Source organism: Dasypus novemcinctus, chromosome 8, assembly GCF_030445035.2.
Source record: "Dasypus novemcinctus isolate mDasNov1 chromosome 8, mDasNov1.1.hap2, whole genome shotgun sequence".
Lineage (NCBI taxonomy): Eukaryota > Metazoa > Chordata > Mammalia > Cingulata > Dasypodidae > Dasypus > Dasypus novemcinctus.
In genome coordinates, this window is record NC_080680.1 from 118,609,379 (window position 1) to 118,633,674 (window position 24,296).

Sequence of the window (24,296 nt, forward strand, 5' to 3'; positions counted from 1 at the left end):
CTCTTCTCAGGAGCCACACATTTCTTACTAATTCTGAAAAGGAAAACATGGGTATTTAGAAAACTTTAAGCTCTTATTTGAATTAAGTGCTGGGTAGCAGTGTTTTATTTTCACTTAGAAGTTGTACAATATTAACCTCTTTTCTTATGAACTTATGGTCATAGAATGTAACCGGTTCTCTTTCTACCTTTATGAATTTAGTGAGTTTTAGTTTGAGAGGGCATAGAAATTTTATAAAGATGTAGAAATTAGGTGACCAAAAAGCCTGTGGAGACATTTCAGGTTGGCAGTGCAGTTTGATTATTTAAAAAAAAACAACTGAATTATCATTAGAAGTTACTACCCCTCGTTTTACCACAGACCTCATGATAGTTTCTGTCACCTTGTACAAGATCACTTCACACATTTACTTCACTTGTCTAACCCCAGAATGCGTTGGGATTTATCTTATCTGTTCTAAATTTGCTTCTTCCTTTGCTATGATTGAAGCATAATTAGTGAAGAATTTAATTACTAGTGTATTCCTGTACATTTCCTCTCTTAGTTCTAAAAATATTTCCTTTGTATACTTCGGGCTCTTACTAAGGTCTGAAGATTTATGTTCAATGCATGTTCAGTGGATTTTAGATAATTCATCAATCAAAATGAACAATTTCCTTTATGTATTGATTTTTCTTAACTTATACTCTGTTATATATTGATATTACACATATTGCATTTATTTTAATATCTTTGAAAGTCTTTTTTATAGTATCTCAGTTGATTAATTAATGCTTATCTTGATAGTATATTATCCAGTTTAAATTTTGACACACAACCTAGATTTCTTAACCATTTAATATGAAAATGTATTCTTAGATCAGTGGTTCAGAGAATTAGTTTTTGTTTAGGTTTCCCCAGAGACATTTAGCAGGTAAATGTCTAGTCTTAAATTCTGGAATGGATTTTTTTTTCATCATTTTCTTTCATTAACTATTCTTCATTTAGCCTAGTCTATTTTCTTTTCTTGTTTCAGGAATTTTGTTTTTGAGACTATAAAGCTGTCTAAATATTTGTCTTGCATAGGAAAAATTTTAAACTTCAAAATTGTGCTCTTTACACAAGGGATGTTTATTGCAGCATTGTTTGAAATGCAAATGATTGGGAGCAATGGGTAAATGCATCGATAAAGGCCTGGATAAATAAATTATAGGGACTTATATTCAGTGGAATATTAAGTAGATGATAAAAATACAATCTATGTGCTAATATGGAAAAGAAAGAAACACATAATAATAAATATTTTTAGTGAGGAAAGGCAAGGTTCACAAGAATATGTATAGAATATATCAATTTAAATCACAAAAGGGTGACAAGGGGTCTAAAGTTCATGAAATATATTTTTTCATTTCAATCCTTTTTATTCTGTTAGGGAGGTGGTATCATGAGAATATCTTATGAATGTTGTATATCTAATTTATGCTCACAATTATATGCATATATACAAATTATATATTATATCAAATATATACACTGTCTTTAATTTTCATAATTTATACAAAAGCATTATTTTAATTGGTCCATCTTTTTCTAATTATAATTTCAGGTTAAATGTGGACTAGTATTTCATGAAAATTAAATTTCTTGACTGTCTAAAGTCCCTTATACTCTGTACATCCATGCTACTAAAAAACACCTCTCTAATAATAAACTGGTAGTTGTTAGAATTCTAAATTATCAGTCCAAAGCTCAGAAAACTGATATGTATGTAGGTGAAGAGTACTGAAAGCATGTACACACTCAGAATTATAAAAGTATTCTGATTAATTTTTAAAATCTGAGAATTCAATATTTGTCTTCATTATTTTTCTGATATGAAAATTAAAATAGTGCCATTATGAACAATTGAAACATTAAAACAAGAAGAAAATAAGAACTTGCTTCTGGGATAAGTTCTTGGCATGACTTAGTATTTATAATTATTTCCAATGCTCCTTAAAACAGAAATAGTAGCTGGGATAGAAGAAAGCAAAGAATAAGCCCAGGCAACAGCTTCAAGATAACTAGGAGACAAGTTACCATGATGCACTTCAGAATATGGGTGAGGGTGAACCACCATTAGCTGAATGCACGCTATCTGTCAAGAAGTAGCCGCTATTCAGAAATAGTGGAAGGAACAGAAGAGGAGTTCTGATGATCTTAAGTGCCAAAGCATAAAGAAAAGGAAGCAAATACCCTCCTGGAAGGAGTATGTAGTTCAAAACAAGGAGATCTGAAGAAAACCTGTGAGCAAAGAAAAGGGCTCCACAAGTTTCAATTTGTTCAAGAATTCAAAAAACACCAGGGAGGAAGCAGATTTGGCTCAATGGATTGAGCAGCCACCTACCACATAGGAGGTTCAGGGTTCAAACCCAGGGCCTCCTGACTTTTGTGATGAGCTGGCCCATGAGCAGTGCTGATGTGCACAAGAAGTGCCGTGTCACACAGGGGTATCCCCCATGTAGGGGAGCCCCACGCGCAAGGAGTACACCCTGTAAGGAGAGCTGCCCAGCGCAAAAAAAGTACAGCCCGCCCAGGAGTGGCGCTACTCACATGGAGAACTGATGCAGCAAGATGACGCAACAAAAAGAGACACAATTCCCAGTGCTGCTGACAAGAATATAAGTGAACGCAGAAGAACACACAGCAAATGGACACAGAGCAGACAACTGAGGAGGGGGGAGGGTGGGGAAGGGAAGGAAATAAATAAAAAATAAATCTTAAAAAACAAAACCAAAAAACACCAGGGAGAAACACTAAGTCCATGAGGCCTCAGAAATAAAATATAAATATCTTTACAAACCAAATCTTTCTTTGAAAATAGGGAGATAAACTGAAAAGATGATACTTTTGAGAGGAGGATTCAGAAGGAGCAAGGAAAGAGAAGATCAGGTATAGAGAAAGGAGTAGAGGTGGTAGAAGTCAGGTCACATAATTGTTAATGGAAGACTTTTCCTGGAGTATTATATCTCTGTGTGTATATTTATCCAAATCATATGCTTATATCAATTAATTTTCACAGATTAGACACCTGTGTGACCAAGACCCAGATTAAAAATATATGCACATATATATTAAACCCTATAGTACCATAGAAAGGAGATCACAGGCCTTTCTTTTGCAGTAATATACATAGAACTCAAAATTTCCCATTTTAACCACTTTCAATTGCGGTTTTTGGAACATTTACTGGTTATATGTATACATAAAATATGCATACTCTCATATACACGTATCTTCATATATAAATATGTGGTTCATTGATGTATAACAATATGATAGTAATTCCAAACATTAAGCTATATCTGTAAAGTAGAATGTTATTTGGTATTTAAAAAATATTTTTTGTCTTTGTGTGCCTTTGTGCATGTGCAAATATTAAAATTTAAAATATTTGGTGTTAAAGAGAAAATTGCAGTAAATATGTCTATAGACAAATGCAATGTAAGCATGCAATAATATATCATAACATATGTAAATAATTTTGTGATTTATTACAAGCAGTCATTTGGAAATTTAAGATACCCATCATTGTGATTGTTTTTTAAACAGTTTGGGAAAATGCTCTTTTTACTTCTTCATTATTTCTGTTTCTCCCTAATTTAGTGTTTTTTTTTTTATCATATAGAAATACTATGCATAGTTCAATAAAAATAGATGCTGACAATGAAAGCAAAGAAATTGAGAACATTTTGTGTGCTGATTATATGAAACATCAAAATGAAAACTTCCAATCATAATTGTTGCTATAAAATGCATATTTTTGGGTGGTTCTACTATGGGATTTATTAGGTAAAAAGCTTACAATTTTGAGACTGTGAAAATGTCTGAATCAAGGCAGCATCAGAGATGTTCAGATAGAATCTGAATCCAACTTTGTTTCCACCATTTTGTTTCCTCCTTGGGGTCATCATTAGGCAATTTGTTATCATTGAATCAAAACACTGATATCACAATAACAATACTAATGATGATAATCTTTACAATAATACATTATTAACTAGTTCTTATACTGGGATTTTAAAATTTTCATCCTCGATCAACCAAGAGTGACTCTGAGGACACCTCACCTCAGTTTCCAAGATTATTGCCTTCTAAGAAACAATAGTAGACAACTACATTGTGTAGATTTTATCTCTCATTTTACTGTGTGCTTTTTAAATTAGAATATGCATTTTCCCACAAATTCCTTGTAATTTGACTTAAGACATCAATTAGGAAGAATTGCTGATTCTATGAAAATTTTCTGTGACATATTCTTTTTCTTTCTTTCTTTTATCTTCTTTTGCCTGTCCCACAATTGTTCCGTCTCCTGAAGATCCATAGCTATCTATTTACTGCTTTAGGGAAAGATGGAACAATCACAATGAAAGATTTTATTAGCTTCTGAAACATTGGATAATCTCACATACCTTTTTATAAAGTTATTTTAATTCCTATAGCTTTTTTTGTAGAGTGGTAAATACTTTTTCCATCATGCACACATGGCAGTTGAGGCTCTGAAACCAGTGTGAAATATATATAAAAGAATACTTATTTTGGAGATAAGTAATTGAATTCAATGTTCACTTTTTTCCATATATGATATTTATGAATTAGAACAGATCATTTAACTATTTCTACAATCGGTTACACATTCATATGCAAAACAAATAAAATATTTAATATATGTATTTGTTTTGATAATCAAATAGGATAGCATAAATAAAGACTCTAGCCCTCAGTGAATTCTGAATAAATATTAGATGCATTGCCTTCTAGCTTTAGAGAGAGATTAATCATTCCCAGAAAGTAAAAAATCCAGATAATGGAAAAACCATGTATCAACCTCAAATATGTCAGACTAAATCTTATGATTTTTATTCTGTAGAGAAAGAGATTTTACAGAAATATTGTAGTTCTCTGGAAAGCAGGTCAGATTCTCTATACCAAAGACTCCACTCCAGGTGTATTGACCTTATTTTATAAACCTATTTGCTATTCCCACATTGTTTTATGGCTAAGAGGACTTTAAAAAATGCCACAATTATTCAGCCAGCCTTAAAGTTGAAATGCACTCAAACTAAGATTGTATACAGTAAATTTGTCATTAAAATGACTATAAAATTAACCATTCATTATATGAAGTAGAAGTAAAGTCAAAAACAAACACAAGCTCTGAATGCTGAAACCACTCAAAAAGTAAAACTTGCAATAAATTAATATAACTAAAGCTAAAATCATTTTCCAGTTGGCAAAAAGAAGCAATGCATAATTCAAGAAGAAATAATATCTCAGTGAGTGGAGACCCATGGAAAAAAATATGATATTAACTCCAATCCTAGGAAGTCCTGTTTTGATCTAATAAAAGAAAACAGACATATGTTAAACCCTCAATATTAATGCATGGTGCTGTGAACCTTATTCAGCAAAAACTAAAGCTTAGTAGTTACCATAGGTTCTGAGGGGAGGGGGATGAAAGAATAGATGGAACATAGGACTATCTTAGGGCCTTGGAATTGTTATAAATGATCTTGCAATGATGGGTATAGGTCATTATACATTTTGTCAAAACCTATAAAAGGATATGGTGCAAAATGTAAACCATAACATAAACCAATGACCATAATTCGTGGCAATGATTCAATATTTGTTAATCAATTGTACCAAATGTACCACATTCATGTAAGATGGTATTAATAAGGAAAAATGTGAGAGGAAGATGGAGTGGGGTATATGGGAATCCCCTATATTTTCTATGTCACTTTTCTGTAATGTAAAGCTTCTTTGAAAATAAAATGAAAAAATAAGACATTGGGGAACATAAAGAAGAAATTATAAATATACATAAAAGATAAGAGCTCTTACAATGATGAAAGACATACTGCAAAAAATTTATTTTATTCTATTTTTTATTTTTTATTTTTAAATAATTTTTATTTTTCACTTTGTTTTGGGGGTGGTTTTGAATTGCAGAAGGGCTGCAATTGTTGCAGAGGAGGATTCCTTGTGAGGGGTACCAGGGGTGGGGGCATGTATGAGGAGGGGTGCACTTGGTTCATGCTTCTGTGGAATATGAATGTATTCAAGTGGCCATGGAGTGTTGTCTCAGTGGGTGGAGACCCATGTAATAACCAAAAGAATATTGAATCCCCACTCTGGGAAGGCCTGCTACATTCTCTAATACAGTGCTAAGAATCCCTAGGGTAGATGGGCAGTGCCTAGTGGAGGACAGACCAATATGTCAGGCCCTTGATATCAATGCTTGTACTTATGAACCTTGCTCTTGGGAAATTGAAACTTAGCCTACTATTATATATTGCCTAAGAGTTACCTCCTGAAAGACCCCTTATTGCTCAAATGTGGCCTCTCTCTAAGCCAAACTCAGCACATAAACACACTACCTTCTCCCTAGCATGGGACATGATTCCAGGGGGTGAGCCTCCCTGAAACTGAGGGATTATTACCAAGCACCAACTAGCAATGCAGTTGGGTAAAGACTTTGACTAAAAGGGAGAAATATTAAATACCAAGGAGTTTCTATGGCTGAGTTTTTGAAATGAGTCAGGGGTCATTACAGAGGTTATGCTTATGCTTGTCTCAGGAGGATCTCACTGACAGCCACAATAAGCAGTGCCTCAAGCTGTGGGGCTCCTGAAGGCTGTAGAGACATCTAGACACTATAGGCAGGGCAGACAATCTCAGGAATTTGGCACTCTGTTAGTGGGCCTTACCTTGGAATATATAATAACCTATCTCCCCAATGTATGAGATTTGGATTCATTTATAATATTCTACATATTGTTTCTCTGCCTCTTTTATTTGAACCCATAATTATGCCCATTAAACATGTGTCCCAGAGACTTAAATCTTCCAGTTGTTCATGTGCTGGTTGAGCCCTGGACCTCAGCAGAGTTGTAGCCAACATCTACTCTCCAGTTCATTGGACTCACCCAGGACAACTAACAAAAGGATGATGCTGGACAATGCCCAGCCCAAAAAACAGAGAGTATCTACAACAGCAAGCAAGAAAATTCATCTGTCTGCTGCATACAATCTAAGCCCCTTCTCAATTGGAAGAGAATGGGCATCACCATCTCAAAATCCTCAAGATTGAGGAATGAACTAACCTAAGAAGGGAACACATCTATGGAGTAAAGGACATATTATTATTCTAGTATTGGAAGAACTTGTAACAAACATTGATATAAACACAGTGGTCACCAGAGATTCTGGGGTGGAGGGAGGTGGAGGGAAGAATAGGTGTAACCATGGGTCATTTTTGGGACATTGGGATTGTTCTGAATGACATTGCAGTAACAGATACAGACCATTATACATTTTATCAAAACCTATAAAATTGTGTGGTGCAAAGTATGAACCATAATGTAAACTATTGACCATGGTTAGTAGCAATGCTTCAATATGTGTTCATTAATTGTAACAAATGTACCACACTAATGAAAGCTGTTGTTAAAGGGGTAAAGTTGGGGAGGGGGAAGGATATATTTGAGTCCCCTGTATTTTTGATGTAACACTTACATAATCTAAAGTTTCTTTAAAAATAAAATAAAAATTTAAAAAAAGAAGAAAGAGTCATCAGGGTTATTTCTTAGAGTACCAAATTTTCCAGTTGATTTTCTTTCTTTTTTTTTTTGCTAGTCATAGACTGACAAAATGAACAGACCCTTGTTGCCTATTGCCCTTTCCTTATTGATAAGAATGACAAAGATTATGAAGATGATTAAAACAAAGAACAATTCAAAATGTCAAGGTTTTATTGCTGAGTCCTGGTAGGTACCAGCTTGATGCATACACCAAATAATATATCCCATGTATACTATTAATATTTAAATAGACAGATAGATAGATTAATAATATCCAATGAGTGGGTGATTATTTCATATGATAAAGTAATTTTGCCATCTTGTATATTGGACATAACTGAAGAACTGTTTTTAAAATATTTGGCATGCTCAACTGTCTGGCACGTCCAGCTTAGAAAGAAGGGACAGTATTAAATAGCAGTTGCAGGCAATGGCTCTAGGTCTGGACCATCTGTATTAAAATCCTTCTTCATCTCTTATAAGATGTAAGAATTTGGGCAATTTACCCAACCTCTGGTCTGGCCCCAGTTTTCTTATCTAGGAAATGGAAATGACAGTAGCTTCCACATAATAGGTTTGTTGTGAGGATGAAATGAGTTTAAAAATATGGACCATATAAACATGTCTGATATATAAATAGTCTTATGTGGAATTTATGACAAAGAAATTTTAAAAAAAAGAAATAGGAGGAGGAAAAGATGAGAATGAAGAATTAGGATGAGGAGAAAGGAAAATAAACCAAATACATGTTCTGACAAGTGTTTAGAGATTTTGAGCTTTAATGTTATGGTAGATGTATGATTTGTTTTTGTGTACTTTGTTCCGCAGTTTATGTATTTTTAGAAGAGACCATGTTCTTGGCTTATGAGAAACATAATTTGAAACTTGACAGACTTAGGTTCAAATCTTCATGATGATCTTTTCTAACTATATTAGTAAAATTATTTATTCTCTCTGACTGTTTCCCCTGCAAAGTAAATAACATTCATCATATTGAAATGCTTAAAATTAGATGTGTTGAAATGATAGTGACTAATATCATTAGCTATTAGAACCAGCTTTTTTTTTAACATTCTGAATAAATTATTAAAAAATTTCAGGCTCAACAAATTGCTCTAAATTGTACAAGTAGTAAGTGACATTGTTAATAGTTAAACCCAATTTGACTCCAAAGCATATGATCGTTGTACTGCACAAATTTCCAGACAAAATAATTCCAAACACATTGTTTCATTTTATATCTTTACCCAAAGGGGAATAAAACCAAATTTTATAAATTTCAAATTATCTATATATGCACAATATTTTAGTTTGCTAGGCTGCCGAAACACAACATACCAGAAATGGTTTGGCTTTTACAATGAGGATTTATTAACTTGCAACTTACAGTTTAGCAGCTATGAAAATTCAAAATCATGGCATCCTCAGGTGATGGTTTCTCCCTGAAGACTGACTGCCAGGGATCCTGGACTCCTCTGTCACATGGCAAAATGCATGGCACATCTGCAGCTCCCTCCATTCTCTTCAGGGTTTCATTGCTTCAGCTTCTTATTACTGGCTTTCTCTCTCTTTGTCTAAATTTCATCCACTTCTATAGGACTCCTGTAAGAAGGATTAAGACCTGCTCTGGGCCATGCCTTAAGGAACCTAATCAAATGACCTACCAACAATAGGTTCATACCTACAGAAAGTGACCAGTTTTAAGAATACAATTTTCTAGGGTATAAACAGTCTCAAAGGATCACATATGGGAAGAGAGAGACATCATTTCTTGAAGAGGTGGATGGATATTTTCTTATCCTTTTGCATTTTAAGTATAAGTAACTCTATCTTTACACAGCTCAATTGATAAACTGGTATAGTATCCCTACGTAAAAGGAAGATCAGGAAATCATCACTCAAATTTACCTTTTTCGTTAAGGTATGGTCTACAATTTCAAATGTTGAACAAGATGCATCTATTTACTATGTAAATTGTGCCATCAAACATTGCATTTGCATCTGAAAAGAGTTCACCCCGTTTTCTAACGAGGCTATCAAATGAGTCAAGATTCCTCCCCATGACATCCATCCTACCTGCAGTATCAATGCAGAAATCTGCATATTATCTTTAAAAACTGAAAAATAATTCAATTTTATTTTTAAATCGATAAGTAGATTATAGACAAAGAAGTTTATAACACTAAAGAGGATATGTTTTAAAGTCTTCCAGAAGAACCTCAATGAACAAATAAATGATGTATGCACTAAGGAAACTGTTCTGAGTTGTGTGAGATCAGGTAGAGTTTGACAGTTTCAAGGTCACTAAGGGCCTTGACTAATTAAGTATAAGAAGCATTAATCTGTAGGATACTTGGGCTTGGGAGTCAGACAGACCTAAATTTGTGTATTCTTCTTACTTCCTCTGTAACCCTGAGTATATTATGCAAATAATCTATGACTCAAGTGTCCCATATGTCAAATAGGAATCATTAGAAATAGTATGCACATCATAGGACTGATGTAAAGTTTATATTAAATGATCCAGAAAAACATTCAGCAGAGTACCTGGCATTTTGCAAAACCAATTCTATTTGCTTTGTGGAAATAAAATTAGAAAAGAAGTAGAATTTTTCCACTCATTTACATACCTAAATTTATCAAAACATTAATCTTACAACTGCCTCTCTTCTAATCATTTTAAGCCTAAAGGCAATACTTGAGTTATATGAATTGATACCACTTGGTAGAAAACATTTCTTCAAAAATAATCCAGTGAGTAGGCTCATAATATATCCATCAAATATTTCCAATTCCTCATTTCTGTCCCCAGAGTAAAATAATAATATATTTTAAAGATTTTCCTTGTTCATTAAGAAAATTGAGTTAACAAGGGAAATATTTATGAATAAAACACCATTTGTTCTTCTGTGCTAGATCCTTCACATACTTTATTTCATTTAACCTTCGTAATCACTCAAGACTGGCTCTATACTAAGTCTCTTAGGTGAAAATGCTTATCTTCCTAGAAAAAAATAGTAAATTAAGATGAATTACAATTTTCCCCCCAAAATTTTCATTTCTACATACTGCTTTAGAGGCCAGTGGGTTGCATTTACACATGTTTTGCTCAGTTGATACTTATAATTAAAATATAAGAGCCTCCCTTTTCAGCTAAAAAGGATCATCTGATTTTTCATAATAAAAGGCAAACATTTCCCAAAGTCCTGGCTATAAAAGCACTTATCTTTCCTAAAAAAAAAAACATCCAAGGAAGACTTTTTTTTCATAAATATATTGCTCTCTGATTCACAGCCACCACCCTATCACACAAGGATTATTATGGAGCACTGCTACTATGCAATGCAAATATTTCTCTTTCCTGCTTTATTTTGAAAAAATGCCCATAACCACTCCCCCATTGCTATGTTGTTGGTATCAGTTACATTTATTTAGCTGAGGAAGGTGAGCTGCTTGTCTCTTTTTCCTCTTCTATAGCACTAGAGAGTGAAAATGTGCAGATTTCTCATACATATGGCCATTTCTGATATATGGACACCCTAGTGCAGCAGAATGAAACTTCATTGTCTTACTGCTTAGGAAGCAAGGAGACAGCCACAGACTCAGCAGGAAAACCACCATGTTCAGCAACATGGTGCTTCTTGCTCTGTAACTTTAAATTGAGGATGCTGATTCTATAGGGGACAATTCTTCAGGTTGGTTCATTGACATTCGGAAATGTTATATCTAATCTGTTTATTTTGAGGAAATAACGATGAAGAAAAGTAAAACCAGGTAAACAAAGAATACACATACATAGATCACACAATCTTACACAATTACTATATGAGCTTTTGGTTTGAATCTGGTTTCTTGTCTTTCAGATTGCAATAATTTTATATTTGGGGTAATTAAAGTATTTCTACTATTAAGTCTTCCCAAGTAAACAAATATAAAAACATGTATCTCCATTTATGCTGGGATGATGAATAAAGAAAAATGATAAGGAGGAACAGAAATGAAATGTGTATATTCTAATACACACATGCATAGAAGTATAAATTAATACAACACACCTGGAATATCTGATATTTCTCAAATATCAGAAATTTAAAGTAACTTAGATCTTCATGTGACTTTTAAAGCCATATTCTTGGGAATCTATTAATGACAAAGTTAAATTAGAAAGATATATTAGATAGTTAGATATATAGATACAGAAAAATAGGAAGAGGTAGATCTCTACCTAAATCTGTCTAGAAAAAATGGATATTCAAAGATAGGGATTTGAGAATATAATTAGATATCCATGTAATGCTCTAATCTACAACCATTTAAATGATAATAAGTATTTCTGCAATTGTGTTTATATTTTTCCAGTAAGAATATTGTTATAAAATTGCACATGCAATTTCATTATATAATGAAAGATTTATATATAAAGGATAAAATATAAACATAAATATATGTATGTGTGTGTATTTATATATGCATACATATGCACATATCCTCATATGTTCATGTGTATACTTATGTGTAGAGATGGATTACATGTGTATTATGCATGAGTATAAATGTGTTAATAAACAAGTGTATATGCAAACATACAATATATATAAATGTGTGTTTATATACACACACAAATAACATATATATGTACATAATGGGATTCATTATCCATTATGTATGTATAAGGAGATTAGTGTCTACAAATATCTATTTGTATATGTATAATTATTTATATATTAGTAAATATATGTATATGCATATGTATACATACACACATATGGAGATACACAACATATATATACATTCACATACCTGAATGTATATTTGTGTACACATAGGCATATGCATGTGTGCATCTGTATACACATGTTCATTGTATAAACATATATGACCATTTGCATATATGTATTGCATGTGCATGGGCATAATCAAACAAACATACCTTATGAGTACATGTCTACATTATATATAGTATAATATATATATTTCTATATAATCTAATTATATTGGATTGGTAATGTTTGCCAAACATTTTTCTAAATTGGAGAGTTAAGATGGTTTTGACACTGAATGTGCAATTCCTTCCACTCAATCAACCCTCAATAAAACAGGAAATTTAATTTTAATTATTATAACATTAGAACTGAAAAATAAGAAAGTATATTGCTAGCAATTATTTTTCAAATAAATTGGGAACTAAATGTGAATCATTTGATGAAGAAATAAGACTAGAAGAAAGTATAACCAACATCATTAATAGGAAAGGAATATTGAGGATTTGGGAGTGGTACAAGGTAGAGCAGGTGGAAAAATAAGCCGCTTTTAACTCTTCTACTTGGGTGAACAGGAAGCTGCTGTTTGTTACTATTTGTTCCTGGGCCAAGATAGCAGGAAAAAATCCAAGACAAGAAATGGACTTCCAGGACACAGAAAACAAATATAGAATTATATATGGAGACTCTGTCTCTAGGTTCAATTACCTAAACATCTCTTGTTCAGAGTATGCTTCTAGTAAAAGGATTGCAAAAAGGAGATTAAGTAACAACAAAGAATCTCCAAATATTTGATTAATGCAAGCATCATAAAAAGAGGATACAAAATCATAAATATTAAAAAATGTCCAATATAACAACATTAAAAAAATTGAATATGTCTCAAGTCAAAGTATCATTAGCGTATGTGGAGAGCTTAAAATAAAATAATGAATTCCTCAAACAGGCTTATGTTAAAATATTACCTCATTTCATGGTGGTTTAAGGGCAGCTTATTGACTTTAAATAAAACTACTTTATCTTGCATTTGTTCTTCTTACTCATCCTTTTGTGTTATGATGCCTTGGAATCTTTTTTTTTTTTTACTTTTTAAAAAAAATTAATTTATTCAAATATATCACCCACACACAAACATACATAAACAATAAGTGTATAGTAATAGTTGTGAACTTACAAAACATATATAACATCATACAGGACTCTCGTAACTCACCCTACTACCAACACCTTACATAGTTGTTAAACCCTTTTAACTAGTGATTAAAGAGCATTGTAAAAATATTATTACTAACCAATGTATTTTCCCCCAACCCTCCCTATTATTATCTTTATGTAATTTATATGTGACCATACATAAACAATTAAGTGTATAGTAAAAGTTGTGAAGTTACAAAGCAAATATGCATAACATCATACAGGGCTCCCATACATCAACCCTCCACCAATACCTTGCATTGTCATGAGATGTTTGTTACAAATTATGAAAAAATATTGTCAAAATCTTACTACTAATCATAGTCCTTATCTTATATTTGATGTGTTTTTCCCCAAAACACCTTATTATTAATTTTAGATATATTTTTTATACAGAAGTTGCAAACTTACAAAACAATCAGGCATATATGCAGAATTCCCAAGCAACTCCCCTCAATCAACACACCACTCTGTGGTGGAATATTTGCTACAGAAAAGATAATATCCTCTGATTGTTACCATCCATAGTATACATTTGGCTCACATTTTCCATACTGCCCCATTATCAACACAGTACATCTTTGGCATAGATGCAAGAATATTATATTATTACTGCTAACCATAGTCCATAGGTCATTCCAGTTGTATTTTTCCCATGTGTTCCCAACACGCTGCAGTAATGATATACATTTGCTCTAGCTCACAAAGGACACTCTTGCATCTGTAACATCAACTGCAATTCTCATCCACCTCTTTGTTTATTATGCTATTCAGTTCCTAGATTATTCTCTAGCATTCTGTGAATTGACATTTACATCCCTAGACTACCATTTTCAGCCATATCCCTATTTACAAGCCAGCTATTACTATTTTTACCATCCATTCTATACATTACCACACTTTTACAGTAAAGCTAATTAAAACTTCTACATACATCACTAGCCCATCTCAGTCCTTCTCTTATCTCCATTAAGAATCCACTTGGCCTCTTTTTTATTTTCATGGAAGTCATACTTGCATGCCTCTAAGTAAAGATGTAAATCAGGGCTCCAAAATAATCATCTGCCTTACAGAATAAATTGTTAATACTCATCTTTTTTATACCATACCATAATAGATAGATGGAGAGATATAAATATATATACTCATAAATATGTACAATACATCTATCTATCTATCTATCTATCTATCATCAATCAAAACATAGTTATACAGTTAATATTTAATGCAAAATTCCAAGATCACAAGATTCAAATTAAGAATTAAAATATCAAGGGAAGCAGCTGTGGCTCAAAATCAGTTGGGTTCCCATCTACCATATGGGAGGCCCTGAATTTGAGTCCTGGGGCCTCCTTGTGAAGGCAGGTTCACCTGCACTCTGTGGAGAGCCCCCGGCCAGGGCACCTTGAGGTGCCACCAGCCCGCAAGCACCACGGAGAACTAACTCAGAAAGGTGACACAACAAAAAAGGGAGACAAGCAAAAAGACCACAGAAGACTGCACAGTGAACGGACACAAAGTGCAGATAGCAAACAAGCCACAAAGGGGCGGATGAAAAAATAAAAATAAAAATACAGACACAAAAGAATACAGAGTGAATGGACACAGAGAGCAGACAGCATGCAAAAAGCTTCAAGGGGGAAGGGATTAAAAAATATATATATCACCAATATTTTTAAACTTCCTGTAAATTCCCATCAGATACCAATTCCTTCAACCCCTTGTAAAAAAATATCCATTAAGAATTTTTTAGTACATATATGAAGAATGAATATGTAGGTAGTTTTATCACATGCATACTTATCCAAATGGTGTATTTTTAGTTTTTTATTGTTTCTGAACATGACTTAATATATATGTACATTTTATCCTGACTCTTTGGGGATGAGGCCAAGCTCTGACCATTACTTCCTGCATAAACTTGTGTTGCCTCAATTTCCACTTCAAGAAATGAGATAATACTTGCACCTTTTCTATGAGGTTATTATGAAGATTAAATTAGTTAATATATGCATAGCATTTAGAACAATGCTTGCACTATAGTAAGCATTATTTAAATTAAGGGTTGGTCATTACCATAATGATTATTATAGTCACACTTGTTTTATTTTCCACTTTCTAAATAATCCATAGTTTATTTATTTGTTTTTAGTTTTGGTTTGTCACTATTTCATTTAGTGGGTTTATATTTATGTTTTTAAGTAAAATTGGGAAATAATTTATCTTTTTCGTTGATTTTTTGCATTTTACATGCAAACACACACACAGAAACACATACCTTCATACACATTAATGTTTTATCAGATCAGGCTCAAATAACTGTTCATAGAGCATTTCTTGTTTTTCCCTATTTTTTGTTAAAATGCACTTGCTTGGTATTATCTATTTGTTAGAATTTAATAAAGTAGGGTGAGGGGTTTCTTTTTTAAAATTTATTTATTTCTCTCCCTAAACCTCATCATTTGTGCCCCCTTTCTGCTTCCTGTGACTGTTTGTCTTCTTTTTTTAGGGGGCACCGGGAGCCAAACCAGGGATCTCCCATATGGGAGAGAGGCACCTAATCACTTGAGCCACTTCCACTTCCCATTTATTGTGTCAATCATTGTGTTTCTTCATTGTGCCTCTTTGTTGTGTCATCTCATTGTGTCATCTTGTTGCATTAGCTTGCCACATCAGCCTGTCACATTAACTCACTGTCTTACTCATCTACTTTAGGGGACCCTGGGAACCGAACCCGGGATCTTCCATGTGGTAGACAGGCACCTAACTGCTTGAACCACATCTGCTTCCCAGAGGGGTTTCTTTTAACAGAAAATCTGTACCTGGAAAATCAACTTGTATTGTAATTATAAGACACTTTCCACATTTTCTATTACTTTTTGTGTCACTTTGGTAAGTAGTGATTGTCTAGGAATGTTTTTATTTCACCTAAATTTAAACATGCATTGATAAAAAGTATTATACATCATTGTTTATGTGAGTTTCATTTTGAATATAATTTGTAGGTATTCCTTCTGTTGTCCCCAAAGATTTGATTGCTTAGTAGTATCTTTATAGGACTACTCTTTGTCTTTATTTATTAATATATTATATTGTATTTCTTGTTTATGATTTAATTTATGTTACCTTTTAATACTTTCCTTCAATAGTATATAAATAACTACATTATTATTTTAACAACTTTTAAATAAACATTTACCTTAGTAATTTTCCCCATGTCTTATCTTCTGATATAAAAATTTAATAGCATACTTTAAGTATTTTGTTAGATGTTTCCCATGAGTTTGTCATTATCTTTCAGTTTGAAATATTGCTGAGATATTTGGAATTATTTCTATCATATTATTTGTGTTTTGCTGCTGTCCAATTTTTAGTATTTTCTCCTTTCTTATCTTTATTTTTAAAAAATGAATTCATTCCTGTTTGTTTTCTCAGTCTACTTGTTCTCCCATACTGGTTTGGGATAGAATAAATATTCTTTTTCTATTTTAAAAATAATTACCCCTGAAGTATTGTTATTTTTTCTTACTGAACTCTAAAGTAAATCAATATCTTACACTACTTTCTGAAAAATATAAGGGCTTTAAAACATGTTGTCTCCAATCTTTTCTCTATCCATGAAACATGCCATCATTGTCTGTTATTTATTCTTATTTTATCAATCATAAAATTAATTTTATTATATCATTTATAACTTCATACAGATCACTTTCTGCTGGGTCACCAAATTCATGTATCCTTCCACTTTGCAGTTCAAATATTTTGCCTAGGATAATTTTCATTCTTTTGAGGAACATTCAATACGAGTTTTGTGCTGAAAACTCATTAGAAGAAGGTTTATGTATCTTCATATATCACTTTTAGATTTTTAGATACATGTTTTCATTGCTACCTTCTGTCATGCATTTATTTAAAACATTACAGGAGAAAGATTAATTCCCAAAGTTTATTCATGATAGCTTTTGTTAGAATAAATTTAATTTATATTTAGTTTCTCGTTTTTATAATTTTTGTATGTTGACTATCAAATTGGAACACAATTACTTTCATGAAGAATTTCTAATTATATTCTTTAATATTTAAAGTATTAAACCAAAAACTATTTCACATACATAAGAAGATATGTATGTCAGAAAATACAGTAGATATTAATAATATCCTTACTTATTCACTAAGAAACTTGAAAGATAAGTAGATAGATAGATATAGATAGACAGATAGATAGATAATGATGTCTTATCAGCCACCCAGATTCTCGTGTAGTGCGACATCATATCTAACTATAAATGAATTGGGAAATTATGGCTTGAATTTTATCATAAGTATGTTCAGCAATTTTTCCAGACTCTGTGCTACTGATGGAAAGGTATGCTACTGATGGAGTCATTTATTCCAGCTGTTAGCATGCGACTTGATATATGACACTACCAGTTAAGAATGAAAGGTCAGTTTTTTTGAGGGGAAAAAAAGGAAAAACAAAAAACAAAAAAGGACCTGTTCCTTGGTATCTGTATTCTTTCTTATATAGTTCCCCTGACATTTGCGAGCATATTGAAGAGTGAACTGTGGTTATTAAAAAATTTTATGATCCATAAGAATTAAGCCATCTCTATGATGGCATTCTTGAGATTCTGCATGAATTTGCTGTTGTTATAGCTATTATTGCAGTTTTATATGAGGCTCTTGGCCCCAGAATGCTAAAGGTATTATGGGTTACTTGTTAAGCTACGTATAGTTAAAATTAAATTTTTGTCTTCTTTTACTATTCTATATTCTTCTTATCTATTTTCTATTGTGGGATGTATTTCTTTAATAATGAAAACTTAAGAATAATATTTTAACAAGAAATGGGTTAAGAACAAAATTTATTATAGTCTAAAGAGTGCACAATTTGAAATTAAAGAAACTGAATTTAACTCCTAGTGTTAGAGTGACATAACTTTTTAATAAAGTTATTTCATTTATCTGGACCTAATTTTCTCTTCCCAAGGGTGGGATAACTATGCCTAACTACATATTTTGTTTTAAAAATTAAAGATATTATTATTTTACCTGTTAAGTAAATGGAATATAATATATGGTAGTTATTATGATGATGAAGATAAGCATAAGTAAGGCAATAAGTAGCATTTTATGAAAAGTTAAAAGTTATATCTCATTATAAAAATAAAATGACCATCTTAGTTTGCCACAGGGCTGCTGAAGCAAAGTACCAGAAATGAGTTGGCTTTTATAAAAGGAATTTTATTTAGGGTTAAAGCTTATGGTTCCAAGGCCAAGAAATATCCAAAAGAAGGCACCATCAGCGATGCTTTTCTCCCGCAAGTCAGCTGCCACGTGGTGAAGCAAGACGGCAGGTGATTTCTACCTAGGTCTCAGCCTTTCCCTCCAGGCTCACTATCTTTCAAATCCCAGTTCCTGAAGCTCAGGTCTGAGCAATGAGGCATAGGGATTTTTGCTTTCTGGCATCCTCTGTCAGTCTCAGCAGCTCCACTTTCTTTCTGAATTCAGCAGTGAGCTATCAGGCATGTGGCAGGGCTTATCTTCTGAGGCCTGAGCTGCTCCATGGTTTCCATGCCTCTGTGCTGTGCTGGTTCCAGACACCAGGACCTCTCTTAGTCCTTGGGGCATCTCTGTTTTCCTACAGTCTTCTTTCTCACCTGGCAGGATCAATAGGCGGCTTCTTTTCCTGTGTCTTCCTCTCTCTGTGTCTCTGCTTACATCAAACCCAGAAAGATTGCAGAGACTCAACGTTCTCTGAGTCATGTCTCACTGATATAGTCTATTCAAAAGCAATGTAATCAAGTGATATAAAGTTAATCTAATATAATCAAAGCATACAGCCACACACACAGGAATAGATTACTTTAAAAACATGATCTTTTTAGATTCACAAAATACAGACTTTCACAATTAGTATACATTTGTACTATAAGTTGCTAAATGAATATATCCCAATTATATCCTTGGGAACTGAGAACAGATTAAAGTGGGGGGGTGGGGGTGGGGGGGGCTATAGCCCTGTTCAAACCATTATGAGGTTAATTTGGACCAAACTCTTTTCATCCCATTCTTTCCTCCCTGTCCTCAATATACCTCACTCTAATGAAATCAACATGATGAATTTTTGCATTATTTGACTCAAGAGTCAGCTCAGATACCTCAAATAACTAGACAGCTAATGATTTCAGATCTCTTTGTAAAATAATCAGGGAAATATACACATATATATGTATACATTTTTATACGCTACACTATATTGTATTATAATATAATATATAAGTACCTATGTCTTACTTTGCCTGAGCTACTATCACATACCACACAATAGACTGGCATAAACAACAGGAATTTATATTAGTCATGGTTCTCCAGGGAAAGAGAACCAACAGGAGATACATGGGAATGGGAAGTCTGAGTTCTGAAGGGCAGGCTGCAAGCTGCCAATGAAGCTTCCAATGGATTCCCCAGGAGAAGTTGGCTTGCTGAAGTAAAGACAGAACTTCTTTCTGACTGCTGAAATAATCAATTCTCTCTTCAATTTATTGGCTAAGGCATCTCTCACTGTGAAGGTAATCTCCTTTGTTGAATATAGATGTAATCAATCATAGATAAAATCATCTGATTGATGATTTAAATCCATAAATATGCCCACAGTGAAAACCAGACCAGTGCTTGCTTGACCAAACAACTTGACACCATTAAGTCGCCAAGTTGATACATGAACTTAACCATCCATCACATTTCAGCTCTTGTCAACTTGGCATCCATATAAATCTCCTAAATCCATGTTCAATCTCCAAATAACATAATTCAACTGTCCTGTGTTCACTCAGAAACACACTAACTCCTTAGAAGAGGGATATTGCCTTGGGCCATATTCACTCCTAAATTTGATATCCTATAACTTAAATACTATGATATAAAGTTAACATAACTTATGTCATATGAAAATTTGATAAGGAAGAAAACAAAGATTTTGCATTATACACACACACAACTATATTCATAAAAAAACAAGGAAGAAATACTCATAACCATTATAGTCCTCTTTTCTGTAACTGGTCACGTGGCTGGAGTTCATATTTATTACTACCTTCTTCTACTATTCATTCCATATTCCCTTTACCTTCAGAAAACACTTGAGCCAGCCATAACTCTTTGGCTGTTGGCTAAAGTTTCTGTGCCATTCATAGCCCTGCCTGAATCAGGTTTTACAGTTTTCCATTGGCTTTACTCACGGGGCATCATAGTACTAAGAGCTGCCCTAAGGGACTTCCTATATTCCAGGCAAACTCTTATTCATCTCCATTGTGTAGTAGCAGTCAGTACATTTTTTCCTCCTTGTATAGCCCAGATTGGGCACATTCTTTGTCTTGTCCACATTCTGGTGGGTGTGGACCCATTGTAAATAAGATATCTTCATAATGTCACTTCAGCAAAGGTGAAGCGTCAGTGAATCCAGTGGTGTTTTAATATGATTTAATGGGATCTTTTATATGGCAGAGTGAAAGTCAGATGGAGAGAGAAATGGGGAGAGGCTGCCATATGCATTGCCATGTGACAGTAAAACCAAAGACCAAAGATCATAAGCAGAAACCCCAGAATGCAGCAGTATTCAAGAAGAAAGAATTCTCTTGTGGATACCTTGATTTCAGATTTCTTCTAGCCTCAAAAATGTGAGCCAGTATATTCTCATAGGTTAAGACAACCCATTGTAGGATATTTGTTTTAGCAGGTAGGACACTAACACAAAGGATTAGAAGGTAGATGTCCAAACGAGGTTATGCTTCCTCCCCAAAGACTGTGGCATTTTGGTGCTGGCTTGCAGGCAATCTTTAGGGTTCCATGAATTTCCTGTCACATGGCAATGCTTTCTTCATTACATTCCAGGTCCCTACTGATTTCCTGTTTCTACCTGTGCCCTTCTTTTTATAGGGCCACCAGTGATCTAGATTAAGATGACCCTCATTCAGTTGGGCCACACTCACCTTAACTAAAAATAACATAGTCAAAAGGTCCTCTTTATAATGGGTTCAAACCCACAGGGATATGGATTGAGATAAGAATATGTCTAAATTGGGGTACATAATCCAACCTACCACAATAAATTAATTATATACTTTATACATTAGATAGGTAGACAGATATAAATGATGAGATAGAGACAGCAATAAAGGCATGTACAATTGTAACAGCAATATGGGTATTTTTTTCCAAGGATATTTGGCCTTTCCTTGAATAAATATGTTCTGAATAAGTGAGCTATCTTGGATCTGCAATCAGAGACTATGCTTTTCCATTGTAACAGCTGATACAATCCTTTATTAGGTCTTGAGAAATAATTAACTGTTCATCTATCTTGGTCCTTAGAATACCATACCTTATTATCTGCTGGGATATTCCTAGGGGTCAGGTTACCACAATTGCCTTTCAGGCCTTGCTGCATATTTAGAAATTACATTTACCATGCCTCTGACCCTTAAGTTTATCTACCTTCCCTCTAACATTCTAAAATTCTATCATCCCCACTAACACTAAGGAACCTGTGCTACCTAAGTTTGACAGTGTGGAAGAGGTATCAAAGCAGGAGGTTTCTCATCAAAGTAACTATATAAGCTACTAAATGAGCCTGCTAACAGTTCTATGAATACTGACAGATGACATGACACTAATGGGTTAAGGTTAAAAGACTTGGTTAGTTGATTTTGTTTCCTATGCTGCTCAAAGCAGATACTATGAAATGATTTAGCCTTAAACAATGGGAATGTATTAGCTTATGTTTAGAGTCTGTGAAAATGCTCAAACTAAGACATCATCAAGGTGATGCTTTCTTCTCACAGACTGTCTGCCTGCAGTCCTTGGCTCCTCTGACACATGGCAAAGCATATGGTGCTATCTGCTATTCTCTCCCTTCTCTTCTTAAAGCATATGGTGCTATCTGCTATTCTCTCCCTTCTCTTCTTGGTTTTGTTGATTTCAGCTCCTTACTTTTGTGGCTTCTCCCTTTCTTGCTCTCTGTACTCATTCTGTTTATAAAACACTCCAGAAATAGTATTAAGATCCATCCTTAGTGAGGTATGTCACACCTCAACTAAAGTAACCTCAGTTGTAAGTAAGTAACCTACTGACAATGGGTCCACACCCACAAAAATGGATTGAATTTAAAAACATCCTCTCTGGGGTACATACAGCTTTAAACAACCACACAAGGGAAAGCAAAAGCAGTAGTAGGAGTATTGATATAGTTGTGCTGATTCTCCAAGACTCAAACTCCACAAGACAATGTGGTGTATCAGGTAGTATCTCCATGAAAAGTCAAATGTGCTCTAAGAGTGAAACCCTAAGCTTATGGAATCAGTAGCTCTTACAGCAGGCAATAAACAATTTTGTTTTTCTTTTTAATTTTTAAATTTTTATTTATTTCTCTCCCTGACCCCTGTTCCCATTGTCGGCTCTCTGTGTGCATTTGCTGTGCGTGTGTTCTTCTGCATCTGCTTGCATTATCCAGTGGCACTGGGAAACTGCGTCTTTTGTGTGTGTGTGTGTGTGTGTGTGTGTGTGTGTGTCATCTGTGTCATCTTGCTGCATCAGCTCTTCATGTGTGTGGTGCCACTCCTGGGTGGGCTGTGCTTTTTTCACGTGGGGCAGCTCTCCTTGTGGGCACACTCCTTGTGCATGGGGCATCCCTTCACAGGGACACCCCTGCGTGGCGCAGCACTTCATGCATGTGGCAGCACTGTGCATAGGCCAGCTTACCCCACAGGTCAGGAGGCCCTGGGGATCCAACCCTGGATGCTCCATATGGTAGATGGATGCTCTATCAGCTGATCCATGTCCGCTTCCCAACAATTCTGTTTTTTGACCTGAAGGGCACCTGATCCACTGCAGGTCCTTGGATACATTATCTCACTTTCCAGGATTGCGGATAGTAATCCTGAGAAGTGGCCTGGGCTAAGGACTTTTTACATTGGCATTTGCAGCAAGATGTGTAGGTCAGGAGGCCCATGACTGACTGCCTCCCAACAAGCCCAATTCTAAGGCAGCTCTTCCATCAACAATCTTGGCCTATGGAGGGCAGCACCATTGAGATTTTCAAACTTCCAGTACCCTCTTCACCAGTACATTCCTTGTTATCTTAATGAGACAACTGTCCTCTGGGACATCTGGAGAACACAGTCAGGTGGTGTGCTGTCAGATCTTACAAGGTTAATCCATACTAATTTGTGTAGTAGCAGTCAGTACAGTAATTCCCTTCTTGTATACCCCAGATTGGACATCTTTCTTCCCATATTTTGTGATCCCTCCCTTAGTATTATGCCAAGAAGTTCAGAACTTCCATTTAATTTGCTGAGTGTGCATGTAAGATTTAAGAACCCATTGCTACAAACTCTTAGAACAGGATCCTCTTCCTAAACACAGATGAGTTCCCCTATGGACCAACACTATCAAGATCCATTTCTTACATGTTGCCCATGGTTCCTTCTATTCTTTTAGCAATTAACCTATCTGAGGCTATGCTAAGATTTGACTTTGTTGTCAGCCTAGAGTAATGATTGTAGCAAAGGAAGATCTTGACAAGCATAAGCATTATATGGTAACATGCCTCCCTCAGAGGAGTTCATTGCATGGTTTCCAGGCACAGGGCAGCTCATTTTCTCTAGAAAGGGGAAAAGTCCCTCTTTTCTCATCAGGCAGGTTTCAGAGGGAAAGCTGTAGGCTTAAGTTTCTCAGATTT